Consider the following 16,941-nt stretch of genomic DNA (forward strand, 5'->3'; position numbering starts at 1 on the left):
GAGACGCGGTGATCTGGAGTGTGGGACACTGCCTGCCAGGGTGCAGGCCAATTTTATTGTGACATTCCTGCTGTTATTAGTATTTGTATTATTGAAAATATTACCACCCAGAGGCCAGGGAAGAACCAGTCTGGGTGTTCAACAGGGAAGTGTGGCTGGTTTCAGCAGAGTGCTTGACCTTAAGGAAGTTTGCCCTTTGAGTTGGGAGAACTAGTTTTGCATGAAGAAATTAATTGTTTTGCAATTAGCCTTGTGGACATGCAGGGACTTCTTATTGTAACTGGTTAATTTGTACATGCTTGTGAGGATCTTTAGGATGCCTAGATAAAAAAGGAGCAAAGAGGGAATGTGGTAGGGTGATGTGGGTGCCCTACTGCATGGCTTCAGCTCGACTGCAGCGCCCAGTCCAAGTGTGATGTGTTCACCCATGCGTTAGAGTTCAATGATTCATTGAGTCAATATTGCTCTCCTGGCCTTGCACCATATAAACGGCACCAGACAGAAGAAGAAACAAACAAGCAAACAAAAAAAACAACTTAAAACGCTTCCTATTGCCTTCACGAACTGCCTGAAGGGTCTGTGTTTGGGAGGCCACATTCCAGCAGTGTTCCAGCAGGCCATGGTGTCCTCTCCACTCTTCCACTATTATGGCTGTTTGTCCACCCTCTAATTCCTGCCTCATAAGAAGCAGGAGTGAATGATTGTCCCCTCTTCACCTGTCATGATTTTATAGGACTTCCTCACATCCTCTTCAGGTGGCTGGAGCAGTCTGAAGTTGATCATTTCCAAGCTATTTGTGATGGTCATTTCTTCTGACTGAAATGTTTTATTTTAAATGTTTTGTCTCTGTGAAGGCTCCCATGTTTCCAGCCCTCACTCAGAGCTGTGAGTATCTGTACCTCAAATATTACGTGGGGAGTGGAGAAACTCTGTCCATTCGTCTTCATAAGCAAGGCTGTGAGATGATGATAACCCAGGAGAAGGGATGTGGTGACACAGCTGGGATTTCTTTCTCATCTGCTCCATGCTGGGAAGGATGGGATGTCTTCAGCAATGTCAAAGTGAAAACAGTCCCGGTCTTACCACTGTTCACTCACCTCCTACCCCCCCTCCCTTTCTTTAAAAAATGAAATTTGGAACAAGAAGAGTAACTTCTTTTTCCTCCAGAAACTTCCAAGAATGTATTCTTGCTGATATTTTAACTACCTGCTTTTCCCTGACCACTATAACATGAGCAGACTAATCTTTTCGATTGGGATCCCGCAGAGGTTGTTCGTGGAACCCCATGGAGAATCCAGTCCCAATTTCCCTGTCATTTATTAGACCACCTCCACCCACCCATCTTTGAAACCCAAAGGTTAGTGAAAAGGGCACAGAGAAGGTGCAGGGGTTGAAGACAAGACGGAGAGTGGCGTGGAAGAGGCCGGCCTTGGGGAGGATGTGTTGGCTCTGCTGTACAAGCCGTGTAGTACGGTCCTTTTCATAAATGGACGAAGCCCCGAATTATCAAAGCTTCTCAATGCCCACAGAAATCCCTAAGTATTGTGAGGTCTGTGGAGGTGAGGGACAGGAGGGTGACAGCTTGACCTGACCCTTCCAAAGGCAGGCACAGACCAGGGTTTCTCCAGCCTCAGTCTTCAGGGCTCAACCTTGGCCGTGCCCAGAGATGCGAGCAGTTCTGTTGGGTGTTCAGTTGCTCCATTAAAAGCAGTCTTCCTGGGCTTAGCTTCATCACTCGTCAGTCCTCAGCAGGAATGGGAACCCCAATGATAAACCAATTCCTTCATCTTGTCCCAGATGGTTTTCATCCATCACAGCCCTGTGGTCGACCCTTGCAGTTCCCCTGAATGCCGAGCAGTTACAAGCACTACCTGAGCAATGCTGCGCTCTCAGGAGCAGGATGCAGCAGCTTGTCACCAGCAGAAGGGCTCTGCTATATATAATAAATATATACTTTACAGGCAGAGTGATCAAATGAAGCAGAGGGGAAGATTTGTCACCAAACATACAAAGACCCCGTTATTTCACCAAGGTGCAGGTGTGTAGTAAAGCAGTGTGGATGCATGTTTCAGGACCCTGTGGGCAGAGTGGGAAGGATTGGAGCACGCACAGGACCTGTTATGGTTTATCAGCAGACCTGCCATTCAGCCCCAGCCTTTCCAAAGGGCACTGAGTGAGTTACAAGCAGGATGGGGTTTCCCACTGACCGGGAGGTCTCGTGTGGTGACAGCAGGGAGGGAGCTGCTCTGGGGTTTTGATTCCCCACTTATCTCTCTGAATGTCACTTGTGCCTCCATCTACGTGTTCCCTGGGGGCTTGGGGATATGGGTACGTTGGAGACTTGGGCTGTTTCTTTCTTTTTCTTTCTTTCTGGTGCGCAGACAGCAGAGAGCCCTGTGCCTCACACACTGATGTGAGGGGATGAGAAGCAGATGGGGAATGCTGGAGGAGCAGGGGAAGGAAATCCTCAGTGTCTCTGCATCTTCTCTGCTCCCCATCACACACACACATTTCCTCAGGTCCCTCTTCCTCCTCTCACCCTCTCTCAGACCCTCTTTCTCCTACCAAGCTAGAAGCCTGAGCCTACAACCTCCCTGGAGCTCTGGGCAGGGGTTGAAATCCCTTTTTCAGTCCTCTCCTGCTCTCTCTGCCTCTCTCCAATCCCCATCCCTCTTTCTGGCCCTGTCCTCTCATTTTCAGGCTTTTCTGTTACTCCTCCACTCCTGGCACCCCAGTTCCTTTGCTCTCTTCTCTTCCAGCTGCCCCCACACCACAGGATGACCAGGTCTCCTTGCCTCCTAAATGCTGAAGTGTTGATATTTACACACAACCTCTGTACATCAGGAGGGGCAGGATGCTATTTTAAATTGTGGCACTAGACTAATTTTTGGAAGATTACCCCTAAGTAACTCCATTTCAGCATGTCAAGCTCCTGGGTCTCTCCCAGTGCTGGGTGTGTTTTGCAGAGCTGATGCAGCACCTGGAAGCAACTCCAAGATATGAGAAACTTCGCTCTTCCCTTTGATATAGGGGGATCAAAGGGAAGAGCTAGAGAAAACGAACTTAAAGGCTGAAAAAATAGAAAGCAAACAGCAAGAGGCCCCAACTTTATTTTATTAAAATTCCAAGGCTTTGAGCTGCCTCCTCCTTTTGGTTTAACTAATGGTTAGAGAAGACTGAAAACAGTTTATGAGTAACCCCATGTTTTACTCAAGGAAGGAGATTTGCTGGCAGTTTTGTTTTGTGCAGGTGAGTGGAAAGTTGTGCTTCTTCCCTGTAAACTAGCAGAAAGGCATCCATGATCTGAGAATAACCCATATCTGTGCAGTGCTATCATGCCCTAAAAAATGCCAATATATCAAAGGTGAGACTGGGAGGGCCATGCGTAGCAGAATCAGATAGGTATTTTGGGGGTCTCTTTTAAACGCTGCCAATGAAATATCAAATAAATATGTACTTCAACTAAAGCATGGCAGAAAAAGCATTTGGTAAAAATTAAGTAACGGTATCACAAATCATGTTGACAGGATCTTTTTGGCCTTTCTGTGTCTGTTTCTCATTAAAACGGGGGAGGCTTTTACCTATTTGTCTCCTGAGATTTATTCTTCTTCCCTTTGCCTCTGAGTCACTATCTGCAACAGAATTATTGTGTGCAAATTAGCTGCAAAGGAAGAGGTGGTGACTGCTTGGTTTACTTCTGATTTCATGACCACTGATTAAAATCTTGTCTGCTGCTTGTGTTATCATATCAATTAGTTAAAGCAATCATTAATAACTTTACCTAATTATAGCTTAATTTCTTCAAATGTGGTCTTTGCACAAGATTTCAATTAGCATTAACTCCTAGGCTTGGAGTGTCTGTTTCCAGGGGATTGTCAGCCTGAGCCTGTCCTCACAAACACTGGCTCAAGATCACAAGTTTTAAAAATAACTCAAGAGTTTTTCCTTTTAATTTGCATTTGTTTGTTTGCGAGCCATAAGGTTGCATGCAGACCATGTTTTTCATCATTGGTCCAAGACACCGGAAAAGACAGAAATGATTGTGTTTGAAAACGGCATGCTGAGATTGCCTAATAAGTCTGACTTTTTGACCTGGGGATTTAAAAGCAGCAGAGACACCCATAAACTGTCATAAATATCAGCCCTGCTGTTGCAGATGTCTATCTTTTAACTCAGTTGCCTAGAAGGTTTTGGGGGCAATGTCTGTCGTCTTGCAGAAGGGGCCGCTGTGCGTGGAAGGTGATTGCTCTGCTCTCATTCACTCTTTGGAGATGCTCAGGTTTTCTGCAGGACTTCACTCTTCAACTTCTGAAAGCTAGGAGGGAAGGATATTGACAGTATGGTCTCTGTTTCGGAGTAATTGGCTGCTCCTGGACCAGGCTGACGTGCTAGGTAAGATCAGGGTCATCAGAGCTTCTAAGAGGCCCAGGTAAAGTGCTGAAATAAATTCTCTCTTTATGAAGATGCATCATGTTTGGCTCTCTCTACATTCTCAAAAGAGGCTCCTAACTGCCCATTTCATTGCCCTGATACCCTGCTTTTGGGCAGTCCTGCACAAAACACGTAGGGAAGAAAAGTTCCTAGAGTTCAGTCAATCTCTAACAAGCAGTGAGTGTAATCCCAGCTGGTGGCAGAGGCAACTTTTGTTCTCTTTGACTCTTCTTGCCTGCCATTGAAATACCACTCATCACCCTCAGCAATATCGGAGGCTGAACTCCTCTCTCCCTTGCATTAGCTTTCACCTAATTAAGGGCCTGTTAAATAAGGTCAGATGCCCTCTGAGAAATGACTGCATGGTTGGAAAAACCCGCATGGATGCTCAGCTGAGGATGGAAAAAACACTGTATGAGAGCCCGTATATGCCAGCCAAGAATGATAAAAGCAATTTGGCCCACTGGCAAAACTGCAGCACATTGTGCTGCTGACTCTCTTAGAATAATTCTTTATTGACAAAATGCATATTATGGCAAAAAGTCACAGTTTAGCTTGATTTGAACTCATTTGGGTATCCTAGGAGCAAGCAGCTGTAAGAGTAGGGACACACTGCACCTCCTGCCAGGTTGGTTGTGTGCTCCACGAGAGATGTACGTAACAGAAAAATGGGGTGATCAGGTGAGGAACCAGTTCAAGGTCTTGGAAATGCCCCAGATGAGCCATCTATGGCAGAAGAAGATATTCCACCAGGGTCTGTCTCCATCCCATGAGATGCATGGGCATCTGAGATTGCATCTCCCACCGTCCCTCAGTCTTGGGACCTATGTTCAGTCTTGGTGGTGGCATTATTTGTGCCTGAACTCTACACTTACTCTCTCTTATATGTTTCCTCCATTTGGGGGCAGAACTATGGCTTTCACTTTGCCATCTGTGGAGCTGCATTTGGCTTGAGCTTCAGCAATGTCTAATGTCAGCGTTCATCTCGCAGCTTGCCAGAGAGTCTTCCCTGTGCCAAGCTGCTCCCTCCGTGGGCTGCTCAAGGAGGCAGCACAGGAGCTGGAGGATGCACGGAGGCATTTGGAGGTGCTGTGTTCCTGTAGGGGATGGGGTGATTAAGCTTTGGGACTTTGGAGGTGCTGTGTTCCTGGTGTGGTTAAGCTTTGGGACTCCTTGCCTCAAGGTATCCTTGTGGTGGGCACTATTGTAGGTTTTTTTGGGAAGTTGTGGTGTGAGGAATGAGATGGGTTGGTCAGACTAAGCAGCAGCCAGGCCTTCCTCCTCCTCCTCTCCCCTGTATATTAGTGGGAACATTCATCCTTCTAATTCACCAGCTGTCATCTGGGGCTCTGCTTTTAAAAAGCACTAGCTCTCCTCCATTGAACAAAAAGCAAAAAAAAAAAAAAAAAAAAAAAAATAGTGTAAGAAGGGTGGAAAGGCAGAGCAATACCCATAAATACAAAAAGCATCTGTGGAGTCATTCCTAGGTGAGAAGTGGCAGGGACTATTGATCCTCACGGGTAGGCGATGGGTGGGAAGTTGGGCAGATGTCTCCCCTGGGGCCCAGGGTCATCTGGGCACTATTGATTATGGTGTTGTTCCTCTGTGGCGTGTCCTCGGTGAGCCAAACACAGCCTGCTGAGCAGAGAAATACTCCTATTTTCCAAAAAAAAAAAAGGAAAAAAAAATCCACTCCCATCCCTCTGAGCCCCGGCAGACTGCTAGGCTGTGGTTTCAGCTGGGAATAAGTTAGAGTATTAAGGGCAGCTCAAGGAATTTAGCTGGAAATCTGAAAATCTCCATCCCCTCCTCCCCCAGCCCCTGACCCTGTAACAGACCCAGAAGAAGGGGAGAAGAAAAGAGGAAACCGAAGAAGCGGGTGATTATATGTGAAGCCTGGCAGCTCTGTAATCCTGGACTCCATTAAACATCTGTCTCCTCCAATCTCAGTGACAGCCAGGTCTCCTCCTCTCCGCTGCCACACTCAGACCTTACATTTGCAGGTCACTTGAAAGCACCAGCGGTTAATCAACCCCTGCTTTGGTATTCCACTCCAGCCCAGCCTGGGCACCAGTGCTCCCAGGGAGGGAGGATCCAGGCAGGACAGAGACCCTGCCTCAGGAAATCCTCAGTACAGGCACTTCTATGCCTCTTGGGCTTAAGCTTTTAATTTTAATTTTTAAGCTTTTTTTTCTAGTACTATTTTCTAGCATTTATTTTGTGTGTGATACCCCCGAACTCCCAAGCCTGCTCCTTGTTAATGGGGATTAATAACCATTTTGTTGTCAGACCCAGGGAGAACTTTTTAAAAGTGCCCCACAATTTTTCTCTGCCTTTTGCCTGCTTTGCCTTGGGCCTTTCTTGCTTTATTTCCCTGCTAAATCCCTCTCATCACTTTATACTACATGATATAGCCATTATCATCATAGATGAGTGGAGTAGGACCAGGAAAATGAAACCATTCCAGAACCTGCCCTTGAAAGGCGAGCTGGCTTTTATGTTCATTTCTATCATAAAAGAACTTTGATGTCATGCTGTATTTTCCAGTTGTGTTCCGATACAAGTGTACTCAACTGCCCTGAAAATGATTTTCTTGTACTATTTCCTAACAGGATGATGATGTAATGGGAGTCCCTGAAATCTATTTTTTGGTGTATTATTATTATTATTATTATTATTATTATTATTATTGTTGTTGTTGTTGTTGTTGTTACTATTATTATTTGACAGTGCAACCCAGGAAGACACCCAGCACTGTAACGAGGTTGTGTCCATATAACAAACAGGGCAATCCTGGGGTTTTCTTGTGGTTAGGCAGTTTTGAGGGAGCAGTAAATTGTTGCAAAGGTTTGTGTGGATCGATCAGTAGGTGGCTGTCTGCCCATTCAGTGGGTGTTGTGTGTGGACAGGACAATTTCTCTGCCAAGTACCCCATGTGACATTGAGTCAGGTTGACGTTGGGGCTTTTTGAGATAACGGTCCTTAAACTCTTAGCCCTGCTATCTCATCTCAATCCCAGCACTGTTCATGCCTCTCCTTTAATTCATCTGATGAAGGGATTCTTCTTTTCCTATAGTCCTGAACTCCTGTGTGCAAAGCTACTCTTGTACCCTTTCTCCAAGAGCCTGGATCCACACGTGACTATGGTGTACCCATGAGCTTGTAAAGCATGTTGGATTTCTTGAGGATGAAAGGCAATGTTCATACATACTCCCTGCTCCCATGGCATCATTTGGGAAGCTTCCTCTGGAAGGAACTTTTTTGAAGTTCACTTGTTGGTAGTTTCTGCCCCAGAAAGCACAGGTAACTTGAGTTTCCTTCAATCATCACAGCAGGAAGATGTTTTGATGGAGTATTAACTCCAGGTTGATTCACACTACTCCTGTTCCTCTGCCTGAATTCACAGAGCGCTGGCACAAAGGAGACAGGCAGACATTTGCACCAACCTTATCTCCATCAGGACAAGGTATCCTTATCTCCCAACATCTATACTAGTAAATGCAATAAATCAGGGTACACACCGAGACCAAATGGCACAGTGTGACCTGTGCCTATAGAGCTCAGCTCTCTTTCTCTCCCCAAAGAGGTTAGCCCCATTCAGTCTGTATAGGGAAGGAACCCAAGCCATTCCTGGGCAGTATTTGGGGTACAGAGTTGTGGACAGCCAAATCCATGCAAGAGACCATGAAGAACTTGACAGTGTGGGCTGTCAGGGCTCTGCAACACCTCTCTGGCTGTAGGAGGTGTTTTGCTTCTGGTCATCCTGAAGCCTTTAACCCTGAGAAGGGAAGCCTGAGTAGTGTTATATTTTAGGTAGAGCTTGCAGAGCCAACAATTAGAGGGGTTCTCTTTTGGCTTCTTCATGAAATAAACTCATCTGCCAGCCATTGAATGGAGACTATGTACGTAACTCCCTGATTGCAAATTTTTGCATTCCCTGTAATTGTTTCTGAAAACAATTATACGTTTCTGACATTTAGGCAGGGCTCTTCAGGCAGCTGCTACTGCAAACTCTGAGCACTTTGAGCCTCCCCGTGTGCTGTGGTTGGGCTGAACTGCTTCATGCTCTGCTACAGCCGACTCCGAGCAAAATGCTGGTAAGGGACAGGACGTCTTTCACCCACAGGATGCAGTGTGGAAACGAGCCAGGAGAGATTTGGAAACCCTTCGATCTCCAGAACAGATGGGGAGATGGGTTTCTTTTCCTTCTGGAGGAAGCTCTGCTTTTCATAAACAGCGCTCTCGGGCTCTCCCTGGCTTAAAACCATCTCCCAAACACCATGTCCATCACCAACCAAAGAAGGGGTGAAGAAGGAAGTAACAGAGCTCATGGCACAGCTTCGAGCAACTCATGGGATGTGGCCTGTTGGTCCTCACCTGGGAGCACCTTAGCTTTCATTGTGGCTTCACTTGACACCCTTGAAACCACAGGGCATTTGACAATTGGATCAGAATCAGAAACTAGTGTGATGGAAGGCTCTTTTTGCTCTCTGTGAGCTGCCTGAGCAGTCAGGCATTGGGACGGGTTGCCCAGGGAGGTGGTGGAGTCACCGTCCCTGGGGGTGTTCAAGGAAAGGTTGGGCGTGGTGCTGAGGGACATGGTTTAGTGGGTGACATTGGTAGTAGGGGGATGGTTGGACCAGATGATCTTGAAGGTCTTTTCCAACCTTAATGATTCTCTGATTCTACACGAAACCCATCTCCTGCCACCCCAACAGACCAACAAAGGGTTGTGGGTTCATGCCTCTGTGCTATAATCCACTTCAAGGTGGCCATTTTCTCCACCATTTCCCTTTTTTGTTTCCTCTGTAAGAGCATTATCAACCCCCCAAGACTTTCACCTCAGGCCATTAACGGGCAGGTTGGTCATTACGAACCACTTGGCAGTGACTGATGATGGGGGGGCTCTTTTGCTACGGCAAATGTGGAACTGATTGTCTGGGTGACCCCATTTGACCTCAGGAATTCTGCATTTAACCTGGCTTTAGACATAATAAACTCCAGTAATTAGCAGAGAAATTCACCGGTGACATGTCTAATTGATTGGAAATGCCAGTTCCCCGTGAGACGTGAAGCTGCACTGAGCTGGGGGGAGCCACCTGACATGCAGGGGGTCATTGGGATGCTGTCACAAGGCAGGAAAATGCCGGGAAGGAATGCAAAGCATGCTGTAGGTTTGCTTTTCTTTCCAGCTGAGCGTGCTGTGGATTTGCTTTTCTTTCCAGCTAATGGACTTGGTGAGCATGCTATCCATCACTAATTACTTACCCCTTTACTCAGCACTTTCCCAAGGTTGAGCTCACACCTTTGGGAAAACACACCAATGTCTGCACAGTCCATCTTAGCCGTGGGCTTATGAAGAGAAAAACATTCTCTGCGATCCTCAGCCCCAAATCCAGTTGTTTGTGCCCTACCAAGGAGGCAGGTATGGGCCCTATTTGGGAGAAAATGGTCTTTTTCAGTATGGACTTGTGATATCTCATTCCAGCCCTGAATTCATGCTTCTAAATTGATGGCAGCTGGAAAATAAAATAAAATAATAATACAAAAAAAATATATTTTTGATATATATAATATATATATAAATACATATTTTGTCTCTGTGTGCTAAGAAGTCTAGAAGGGTCTGGGAATGTCAATGGAGATGTTCTCTCAAACAGCTGGTGGTAGTGCCCAAAAAGTACAGGTGTAGACACCGTGTCATTGACCAGAAAGACTTTATTTTTTTATTTTTTAATTTTTTAGTGTGTCAGTGGGCGGACCCTGGCTTTGCAACCTGCCAGTGGCTCCTGCTGCTGTTCAGGACCCAGGATTTCAGCCAGCTCTGCACCCAAGCTCCTGCAGGGTCAGTTTCCTTGGGGTGCATCACCCCCTTCCCAGCAAAGGGAGGCTCGGAAACCAATCCAGGGCTTCAGGGACACTTTCCTACCCAGGATCAATAAATTAAGAAGGCAGAAGAAATACAGTGACAACACCATATGCACTGAAGCATCCTGCGGAGATCGTGGAGTCACAAAACAAACATTAGATGTGCAAACAGTGTATCAGCATCCCTCCGCGAGGGTAGCTAGCTGCAGATCCATTTCTTGCCTTCTATCATTTGTTTTCATTAATTTTCATAGTTAAACAGATAAAAGTGCTCGGGGCAAATATTGCAGGCTCTCCCTGCTCCCACACAAGCCAAATATCCTCCCTTTCTCTTTCCTAGGCTTTCTTTTTAAGCTGACAATCAATCCACCTACTACTAATTGTGGCACAAAGTTTATATAACCAACTAATCGCACTGACTCCTTGCCCTGTCTTCCCCAGGGACGTGCTCAGGCAGATGTAGGTTGTTGTACCTCCTACTTGGAGGAACAGCAGCAAGTTGGTCATGGTACAAAATGATTTTTTGAATTCCAAAGTATTCTTATTTGATGTATGGGGATGATTTAGTGTACGTCTGTGTTTGCTTCCTCACCCAACTATTTAAGAGAAGGAAGGACAAATCATACCTGATACATAATTGCAGTTTTGAATAATACTTTTCTTATATAAAGAATATTTGCAGGTTTTACCATAACCATTTTCCCCTGGATCCTAGAAAAATAGCCATCTGCTTTACTGTGCTGATGAAAATTTCTTTCCCAGCTTGGTGAGGTCCCTGGAAATATCCCGTGTATTTCAACGGGATTTTTTGTTCCTCATATTTGTTCCTTCCTGTCACTGCCTCTCAAAAATATTACTTTTTGTTGTTGTTGTTGTTTCTCCACTGGAAAACAGCCTTGAATTTATTGCCAAATTTGCTGGGAAAAATGTTTGTTCTGGCTCTGTGATTTGCTCTTAGGCTGGGGTGCTGCTCTTCCTGCTGTTGGCCACGAGAGTGGTCAAGTGCAACTCAGACCTGATGTAGCATTTTTTTGTCTCCTTAGTGTTATCTTAGATTTCTTAAGAGGCCACAGGCTTTTCCTGACTTCCCTTTTTCTTGGTGCAGACTGGGGGTGGATGAGTTTCCCTAGTGGCAGAAATCCCATTACATCTTTCCTCTGTCGTGCCACAGGTCTGTTGTGGGGTGATGGCAGGTGACTGGGAGGGTGATGCACAAACTCTTGTGATTATAGCTTCTGGCTGTAGCCTCTCCTAGGGATGGGCAGTACAGGAGACATACAGGACATACAGAAAAACTGGACCTACTGGTAGATCCAGCACATTTGTGGATCCACTGTACTGTTCATGCCAGGTCACAGGGCAAGAGAAAAGCCATGTCACATAGATATTACCCAACACTGAGTTACATCCCTCCCTCTCCAACTTAAAAGAAGAAACACCATTGTGCTAGTATAAGAAAGTCACCACTGTACATGCCATATTTCTGCAAACCTCAGAAAACACAAGTCAGAAAATAGGGAATCAGATTTATACATATATATATTTTTTTCCTAGCTGTAATAGTTGGCAAATCACAAGCACATAGCCTAACAGTTGTATGATGAACTCTCATGTACATGTATATTCCTACTTGTATTGGACCTAAAAGGGTGTTGCAAAACACGAACCTCGTTCTGTAACCCCTCTGTGTGGTCAGTGTCTTCTGAAGTTGCTGACAACTTTGGATGCTCCAGTATAAACTTAGATATGTATCATATATATATATATATATATATATATATATATATATGAAAATCACCTTCTCTGCCTTGGAGGCACGTCTGGGATGGAAGGCAGCATGTGTTTGGCAAAGCACAGCACCATTACACTAATGCATCTGCAAATGCACCGGGCTGGTGAGGGGCTGTTTGGCTAATGGAATGCCTGGGCTAATAGAATTAGCCTCGCGTTCACAGCCTGAGCAGGGAGGAGGGGAGCTGTCCCTTTCAGTCTTTCTCATCCCCTGACATCTTATTCCCCCATGACAGCTCAGGAAGGGAAGCAAGAAAGGGGGAGCCTTAATATAGAGAAAAAATGTGTTGGTGTTTTCTGTCCCAGCAAACTAGAGGGGGTAACCAAAGCCCTGGGTAATGCCTTCATCTGGGTAAGACGTGTGAGCACAGGCTGCAGGAGGACTGATCTGCTGTCATGCTTCACAAACCACTCTTCCCTCAAACGGGACAAGGTCAGAAATGTGTTTGTTACTTGAGCTCCAGACAGCAAATGATGCTGATTTAATTAACCCAGCGAGCCCTGCTGGCCTCGTCTCAGAGAGCTCGGGACATCACAGAGTGTGGGTGAATGGAGGCAGGGGGAAGAGTGAGGGGGGAAGAGGGCAAAGACGTGTGGCCATTGAACCATCGGGAGCCATCTCAAAGCATTTTGCTTCTCACAGCCAAAAGGCTCTTTATAATTAGTCTTGATGTGATTTACATTTACTTTAAGGCATCTGCATAATGGGCTATAATGCACAGGAAATTTAGTCATGAGCTCCTGAAAGCTTATGGGGACTGGCAATTCCCATGGAGCAGGAAATATCCCTTTCACTGCAACTGGATGTGAGCCTGGCCATACAGGGAATGTTCATGGGGTAAAGTGCTAGAAATCCACCCACCAATCTCTCTGATCTGTCAGCCGTATTTATGAAGCACCCATCAGCGTGGTCTCTAGGCTTGCCTTTTGTTTTCCTCCTTTGCAATGGGTGAATTGGGATCTTGGGCTTGTTTCATAGGCGGAAAGAAGACAGTTCTTCCCCGCAGACAGAATATTTTCATCCCTAGCAGAGCCAAAGGCGGATGGATGCTGCTTTGCTATCAGTAAGCAGGAGGACCAGGGGTTGCTGAAAGCTGGACTGCCTCTGCCCACGGGTGGCAGGTCTGCTGCCAGGGAGCTCAGCCCGACTTGCAGAAAGTCACCTTGGCCAAGGACCTGTGAAATTTTAATGCTCCCCACCAAATATTGACTCTCTGAGGGCGTCTGAGTAAGCCTTTTGCGGAGAAGTCGATATTTGTCTGATGTTTCACCGGATAATGTTGCTTTTCGCTGGATTTCCATTGGGCTCTGCTGGCTTCTACCAAATTCATTGCACAGTATCTGGAGCAAGATAAAAACCTGTGATTAGAAGGAAGTGTTCCCTTCAGAGGGCTGTTGAATATTGTCTACTTCTCCCTGCTTTATTGATTTTTTTTTTTTTTCTGGGTGCAGCCCCTCAGCTCAGCATTGCATGTGAGCCCCATAACCAAGGGTGGGTGCAATCACTTTCAGCCCTCAGCAATCCTTTTCCAGCTGGGTCTCCATGACTCTGCTGAGGAACTTAGGTGCTCAGGTACCACCAGTGGAAAATGCAACAGAAACATCACAATAAATACAAAAACACCAGCAATTTTGCAGGATGAGTGTTGTTGCTCTTCCCACTGGAGATTATGGCAAAACAATCGTGACACTGCATCACGAGCTGGCTTGAGCAGCTCTGGTCTGTCCTGCTAGGTAAAGAAGCTCCAGGTTAGATTTTAGGTAGGGCTGTGTCCATCTATTGCTCGTAGAAGACACACTAGTACTTGCCTTGCTGTACTCAGGCTAATCAGTTAAATCCTGCAGCAAAGACTCCTCTCCACCCCTGCGGTGTGATAATTCTGCCGTCCTGGGCAATTTGGCGTCTGTCCTGTACAGGTCCGAGCTGCAGGAGAATCCCAGTGGGGTGAAAGTAAATATATTGCCTTTCAGGTAGCAAAAACAATGCTGCAGGTTAGCTTCTGCAAGTTTACCATCCACGTGGGACTCCATCTAAGTTGACTGTGCCTCCTAAAGAAAAATAATCCTGTAAACAGTGTAGCACTGAACAATTAAAGCACTTGTTCCTGGTTGCAGTTGAAATTTGTTATATTTCTGTTAACAAGACAAGCAGGGCAGATATCAAAGTAAATAATAGAAAGAGCTAATTTGTATTTCTGTTTGTGCTTGGAGGAGTTAGAAACTAAATCCAGGTGTACTGAAAGAGAAGGAAGCCTTTAATTTCAGTGGCAGCTTGGGCATCTGACAGCTGTGGGAGTCTGGACTTAAATAAATGCAAAGGAATTGTTTTCAGTAGTAAACAGCACAGGGCTTGTGGATGCATCTACACTGCTGCTTTAAATGTACTCAGATCAGGAGCGAATCTCTGTAACACATCTCCCAGTTATCTCTACTTACCAGCTTTTATCCTCATTTCAGAATAACTCAGCCTGCGTGACCCCAGCTCCTCTCGAACAGATCAAACCAGCAGGTCTGATCCAAGACTATAGCCAGTGCTAATACGTGGTTAATCCAGGGGGCTTTTAGACTGAGTACAGCTTGTAGTAACCCTTCTGAAACACACACCATGTGCACACTGGGTCTGTAGGTCCTTTATATCTATAGATCTGCCCCTGCTGTGCCTCCTTGTACACGTACACGTGGCCTTCTGCTCTCGGTGCAGTGGTAGGAGGTGATGCTATGGGCTGTCTGAGACGTGCTCTGTGGGCACAGCTTGTTGATCCCTCCTGGAGCACGCTCACCTTGTTCAACCTGGATGCTTGGACTGCTGGGTGATGCCTTCAAAGATTGGTGGTATAAAGCCAACCATATCTCGGACTGTGATTTTTGGGGTGGTCACCTCAGCAGTGGATACCTACCACCCATACAGGGCAGTATAGGACAGCCTGGGCTGTCGGCCTGGCTGTTCAATATTTATCTAGCCTAGAAAGATGCTCGTGTGAACGGTGTCATATTTAAGAGGTGTCTTCACTTAACTGGAGGTCAGAGTCCACACTCTGCTTGAGTGGTGGCATCGTTTCATAAAAAAGCTTTTTCATTAATTAGAGTCCCTTAACCTTGCATCGTGCTCAGGGTTTGGTGGAGAAGCATCTTTTTTTTTTTTTTCTGATCAATATATATTACCATATTTGCTAGAAAGAAGCTTCCACCCCCTCACTTAATTAGCAGATGAAAATAATTGTGTGCATTTGAAAGCGTTTTGTGCTTCTAATACCCATTAACTAGATCAGAGTTGCAATTTTCCTGTTCTTAGGGACTTTTGGCCATATGAGTTACCCAAAGGGACATAAAGCATTGTTTGGTCTCATTCAAATGACATTTCAATAAATGCCAGGGGAAAACGATGATTCTGTACTGCTTTTCTTTTTCTTTTAAAGTTGACAGGAAGGGGATGAACTAATGAGAAATGCCCTATCCCATGGATCTGGAGTTTTAGGGCTGATATTTCTACACAGTCTCCATGTGTCAATTCACAAGTCACTAGGGACCACGTTACGGCTCTTTGCAGCAGGGTCTGGCATTTATTTTTATGTAGCACCCTGGGCCACTCTTTCTGATGAGGTTTCCAGACAGGAACAGGGTTATTAATTTATCCATGATATTAATGGGAGTGGGCAGGAGGGGAACTGTTTTGTCTCAAAACCCTTCCCCCTCTTCCAACTTTCAACACTTTGTGGGGCCTATAGGGGTTGTGGGCACTCAGCATCTGGGGGGACAACCTCGCAGGAAGACTCAAAGACCAGCAAAACTTTCTCCTTCCCTTCTGCTGGGCCGGAGTTAATATTCTTTTTTTCAATCCCTGCACACTGACAAACTAAAAATTAATTGCTAGTGCACGTGAGAGGTGAAAGAGCAGGTGCCCAGAAAAGCACGACAGAATTATTGATCAATTTTGCTTTAATTAAGTGCACCAGAGAGCTGGGATTGGTTTGGCCCCATGCTTGATGCCAGGAACATCACTGAGAGGACATGAAAGGATGGCTGCTGCCAAGGGATGATGGAAGCTACACAAGGAATATAGAAAGCTGCTTTAATGCTAGGTTCCTTAGAGGAAGCTGGGGCAATAGCCAATAACCGTAAAACCAGTGGGGCAAAGCTGCAAACACTTTTTTTGAGGGGTATCCCTCAAGCACTTAGCTCTGAGAAGGGAGACCTTTAGTCAATGGAAGGTAAGCACGTCGGACCAGCAGCTGTGAGTCGCCTGCCAAAAGGGCAGCAGGCAGCATTTTTCAGCCTCTGCCTGAAGTTGTCACCATCCAAACCACCCAAAAGGGAGCAATTTTGGGGAGGTCCACATTTCTGAGTCCTGCTCCCTGCTGATCCACCCATTTGCTAAGACAAGTTGGGTAAGACGGTTAACCCTGGCATGCCTTGGCTTCCATGGTGGGCTGAAATAAACTCTCACAATAACAAACAGTGTTAAACAATCTTCTGCAAACCATGGCACGGTGGTTCCTGTCCTCACTCAGCAGAGCATGGGCCACCAGGACCAACCTCCCCAAAATCACCTCTCTGCTATATATATATCATAAGGGACTTGTGATGCCTAGGATGCCTAGGGCGAGGAGGCCAACCCCACGCCTCAAGACTGCCTCCACCAAGAAAGACAGAAGGGTGATCGTAGTAGGCGACTCCCTTCTCAGGGGAACGGAGGGCCCTATTTGTCGACCTGACCCTACCCGTAGGGAAGTCTGCTGCCTCCCTGGGGCCAGGGTCAGGGATGTTGCCAGGAAGCTTCCCAACCTGGTCCGCCCCTCTGACTACTACCCTCTTTTGATAGTCCAGGCTGGCAGGGATGATATTGATGAGAGA

The 16,941-nt window shown here is 46.1% G+C and overlaps 1 protein-coding gene across 1 annotated transcript in view; it reads left to right on the plus strand.

Moving 5' to 3' along the window:
• PLXNA4 (plexin A4) overlaps positions 1–16,941 on the plus strand; it is a 423,963-nt gene that overhangs the window by 206,513 nt on the left and 200,509 nt on the right.

Source organism: Cygnus olor, chromosome 1 (genome assembly GCF_009769625.2).
Source record: "Cygnus olor isolate bCygOlo1 chromosome 1, bCygOlo1.pri.v2, whole genome shotgun sequence".
In the NCBI taxonomy this organism is placed as follows: domain Eukaryota; kingdom Metazoa; phylum Chordata; class Aves; order Anseriformes; family Anatidae; genus Cygnus; species Cygnus olor.